This window comes from Mchenga conophoros, linkage group LG14 (genome assembly GCF_057382185.1).
Source record: "Mchenga conophoros isolate Kocher_MC1m ecotype Shallow Benthic linkage group LG14, M_conophoros_male_GT1.1, whole genome shotgun sequence".
Taxonomy (NCBI): domain Eukaryota; kingdom Metazoa; phylum Chordata; class Actinopteri; order Cichliformes; family Cichlidae; genus Mchenga; species Mchenga conophoros.
Genome location: NC_140539.1, coordinates 41315829 through 41320911, shown reverse-complemented (window position 1 = coordinate 41320911; position 5083 = coordinate 41315829). Strand labels below are relative to the sequence as shown.

General features: G+C 41.3%; 1 pseudogene; it reads right to left on the bottom strand.

The window, feature by feature from the left end:
• Positions 1–2584: 2584 nt before the first annotated feature.
• Positions 2585–4257, bottom strand: LOC146560502 (extracellular calcium-sensing receptor-like; annotated as a pseudogene).
• Between the last annotated feature and the right edge of the window lie 826 nt (positions 4258–5083).

Genomic DNA, 5083 nt, shown 5'->3' with positions numbered 1-5083 from the left:
TTCCAGATCCCTTTAATATTATTTTTATTCATAATCAGTAATTTTTCATAGTATTCCTTTTTACATGACCTTAAAATACTCGTTAATTTATTTTTATATTTCTTGTATTTATTTTCAGCTTCTGTGCTTCTGTTCATTATAAATTCTCTGTATAAGGTATTTTTCTTCTTACATGCATTTTGCAATCCTTTTGTAATCCATGGGCACTCTGCATATTTTTGTTTTTTACTATATTTCTTTACTGGGCAATGACTATTATATAACAGTTTAAATTTTCCTAAAAAAATCTCATAAGCTTTATCAATATTTTTTTCCTTATACAGCATCTCCCATTCTTGCTTGAGTAAATCACTTTTGAATGCGTTTATTGACTCTTCTGTTCTCACTCGTTTGTATTTTATTGTGTTTTGCTGTTTAACCTTCCTGTAATTGCTGTTATACACTATAAAAACAGGTAGATGATCACTGATGTCATTAATTAGGAGACCACTTATGGTTCTATTTTCTATTTCATTAGTAAATATATTGTCTATTAGGGTTGCCGACTGTGCTGTAATCCTGCTGGGCTTAGTGATCACTGGAAAAAGTCCCAAGCTATACATTGTATTAATAAATTCCTCTGTCGCTCTCTGCTTGTTTGGATTTAGTAGATCTATGTTAAAATCCCCACAAATGAACATGACTTTTTGATTTGTCCTAATGAATGTTTTATCTACCCACTCCGTAAAAATTTCAATATTAGAACCTGGTGTTCTATATATACAGCTTACAATGACATTTTCTCTTTTCCCATACTAATTTCTATTGTTACACACTCTAATATATTATCTACCGCCACCGTCATTTTTTCTACCATCTTGTATTTTAAATTTTTATCCACAAACAAGGCCACACCACCGCCATTCTTTATTCTTTCTATTTGTAAGATTTAATTCATATCCATCTATTACAAAGTCCTCTCCTTTCTGTTTATTAATCCATGTTTCAGATACTGCAATCACACTGAATGGATGTGTAAATTTGCTTAAATATTCCCTTATTTTTGTGAAAATTTGCATATAAACTTCTACTATTAAAGTGGATTATAGATATTTTGCCGTCGACCTTGACAGTTTTGTTGAATTGTTCTTCAGTATGATAGTAGCAGGTATTTTTGATGTTAAAAAAGTTCAGTTCTGGATCAATGTCCTGCTCTGTGAAGTGTGTTTTGTATTCCGTGTTTACTGGTGAATTTATCTCCTGATTAGCAATCCTTTGTGGTAGCAATGTATAATTCCCAGATAATGAATTAATTGATTGTTTCATCCTTGAATACGTTACGCTTTAGCTTCCGTTGTTGTCTTCTATTACCTGCTTTGATGACTGTAGATTGTTTGTCCCGCTCCTTGCCTTTGTAGTCAAGTGACCTGTTAATATTTTTCCAGATCCTGGATGCATTTGATGACCAGCACCTTGGCTTCCTCCGGTGTACCGTTGAGCTTTATAAATATTTTACAGTTTGCAGTCCAGGTGTTCTGAATTTTACCCAGTTTCTTTAGGTATCGTGCTTTCTTCGCTATGTCAGCATTGGATTTGTTAGATGGTCATTCATGTAGACGTTCGATCCTTTTAGTTTCCTCCCCTGCTTCAGCAGTGCATTCTTGTGTTTCCTGTTTTACAAATCTTATGATGATAGCTGGTTTATCACTAGCATTTCTCCTGGGCAAGGGGTGGCATGCCTCGATGTTATTACAGTCCAGGTCGATCCCTTTCGACTGCAAGAAACCAGCTACTTGTTGCTCCGCAGAGCTCCCATCCAGATCTCCTTGCTCCTCTTTACTGCCAGCAGTCACAGCCCGAGCATATGACCGGGGTTTTATGTACAGCCCTGTGATGATCACGTCGTTCATTCTGGTATATTGCTCCAGGTCCGCGACCCTGCTCTCCAGATAGACGATCCGTTTCTCCTTCTCTGCATTCTGGTTACGTAGCGACCTTATTTCCTCGACTAAGTCTAGGATATATTTCTGTTGTAGCTTGATAGCCGATGTTTCCTCGGTTAGAAAGTCCAATGACTTTTTGATGTCCTCAATTTCATCGGCGTTCGGTGTTCTCTTAGGCCCCATTGCTTGTTGTCTTGCTCGCTCCGTTCACCGTCTTGTCACTGTTGATTTACTTGGTGGTGCCTTGCTAGAGGATCCTGGGCCCAGTGGCTGCTGGAGGATCCTGGGCCTGGTGGAGCAGTAGGATCCTGGGCCTAGTGGCTGCTGGAAGAGCCTGGGCCTGGTGGCTGCTGGAGGATCCTGGGCCTGGTGGCTGCTGGAAGAGCCTGGGCCTGGTGGAGCAGGAGGATCCTGGGCTGGTGGCTGCTGGAAGAGCCTGGGCCTGGTGGAGCAGTAGGATCCTGGGCCTAGTGGCTGCTGGAAGAGCCTGGGCCTGGTGGCTGCTGGAAGAGCCTGGGCCTGGTGGCTGCTGGAGGATCCTGGGCCCAGTGGCTGCTGGAGGATCTTGGGCCTGGTGGAGCAGTAGGATCCTGGGCCTAGTGGCTGCTGGAGGATCCTGGGCCTGGTGGCTGCTGGAGGATCCTGGGCTGCAGATGTTTAACTCAGCTTCCTGTGTTCCCCGACAGCTGCTTGGCATGATTCTGTCCAAAGCTGGAGGCCAGAATGGCAAAAATCTCCACAACTACAGTGAATTTCACAGGAGAACTGACATATGCTGGGGATAAAGGTGATCCACACTGCACAGAATATCAACATGCTGAAGGTGATAAGCTTGGCTTCATTAAAATTGTCAGGTAATTTGCGGGCTAAGACAGCTAAAACAAAACAAAAGGCAGCAAGTAGGCCTATGTAGCCGAGAACAGCCCAGAAGCCAACAGGGGAGCCTAATGCACATTCCATGGATGATCTTCTCCTTGTATGTGGTTAGATTTTTAATTGGGAATGGAGGGCTAAGTACCAACCATACAGTACATATTAAAACTTGAATAAAGGTGAAAGACACAACGGTCATTCTTTGTTGTGGAGGACCAAACCATTTCATGACATTGCTACCTGGAAGTGTCGCTTTAAAAGCCATTAAAACCACTATAGTTTTCCCAAGTACACAGGAGATACAGAGTACAAAGGTGATCCCAAATGCAGTGTGATGCAGCATGCAGGACCACTCTGATGGTTGCTCCAATGAAAGTTAATGAACATAAGAAACACAGAGTCAGTGAGATGAGCAGCAGGAAGCTCAGCTCAGAGTTGTTGGCTCGGACAATTGGAGATGTCCTGTGATGAAAGAATACAGCCCCAGTCATAATGGCCAGACAAGCACCCAGAACTGAGAGTGTAGCCAGGATAATTCCTAGGAGGTCTTGAAATGAAAGAAATTCTACAGGCTTAGGGATACAAGTGTCTCTCTTTCTATTAGGCAAGAATTCCTTGTGACATGGTAAACAATCAGCCGAATCTGATTGAAATAAATACATAAATTAAAAACAAGAATTATAAGAATTGTAATATTTTAATCATTCATATTATTGTAGATATCCACCCTATCACATTTTACATGCATGGGCAAAAATTTTATTTTACCTGTAATATTATTTATCTCTCCCTCAGGACACGGTATACAGTCATAGCAGCAGATGGGTTTTCCTTTCTGCAGCACTTTACGAGTTCCTGGAGAACAACTGCCACTGCACACTGACACTGGCACCTGTCAAGACATAGAGGCTACATAATAACTGCAAATTTTTGCTATCATTATGTTAACCAAAGTCTTATTTGCCAAACTCTTGTCCTTTTACTCGTTACTTTTGTGCTACCCCTCCATCCAGTTTATGCTTCTGTTAATCTGGAACTCCTGGCCTGCTGGCAGTGATGCATCATACAACCCTACAGTTACTATCTCAGTTATGCCAGTCTCACTTTTCCGCCAGTTAACCAACTCATAAATAGCCACAGGATCCCCATTAGCGTTAAATGACACATCATATCTGTTTCGGGAAAAATTTACTTTCTTCATCTGAGTCAAAACCTGTGAAATTGTAAAAACACAAAAAGGGAGGGGAAAGAAAGAAAGAACAACAGCAAAAATTAATTTCACATTTGAGTTCATTCAATGTACATTAGAGATAACAAAAAACATTAAACGGACTTGTTCATTTCAACTGACCTGTTTAGACTCTAACTTGGTTAGTTTTCTACACTGAGCTGTGACATTTTTTCCATGGCACACTGCATTATGGATGGCATGTGCTATTGCATACACAGCCTTGTACACCATGTTAGTAATTCTGAGCTGAGATGTGTCAGTGTATTGGCTTTGGAGATTCTTTATATCTTCAGTTCCCATTACACATATTCATGTCTCCAACAGCACCTAAAACATGAACAGATGTTTATACTATTAAAAAGTCAAAACAAATTTCAGACCTCTCTTATTTGATGCATTTAACCAATCAAGTTAGCATTTATCACTGATAGTAAATCAGAACAGTCCCAATGGTGAAATTCGATCTATCTACCCTACCCTCAATTTTAAATGGATTTAGAAACTAAGGGCTTTCGGGAAGAGCCGTGCTGCTCTCTGAGAGGAAGCTAGTACCATGCTCTCCTGAGTTTTAAATGCACTTTAGAACAGCACACAGCAACACTACATATGAGCGGGCGTAGGAGGTTTGAGGTCTTCACTCACCCCGGTTCTGTTAGCTGTCAGGGCTGGGGGGCTGGGAGGAGGTGCTAGCCGTCAGACTGGGGTCTGGGATGCGGGGCCTCCCTGCTACTGCAGATAAGGAGGTGGTCCGCTTGCCTCCACCCCAGAGAGAAGGGTTACATCTCCTGGGTCTAGGTGCCCCTCTGAGGGCGGGGGTACCTGGACCTGGGATATAGAGTATGTTTGGGGAGTGTGACTGTCTGTGCAGTGTCTATTTAAGATAAGATAAGAGATAAGATAGAACTTTATTAATCCCTCGGGTGGGTTCCTCTGGGAAATTCGACTTCCAAAAAGCACAGCAACGACCGAAGTTACAGTTACAGAATTGTTATATATATATATATATATATATATATATATATATATATATACACACACACACACACACACACACACA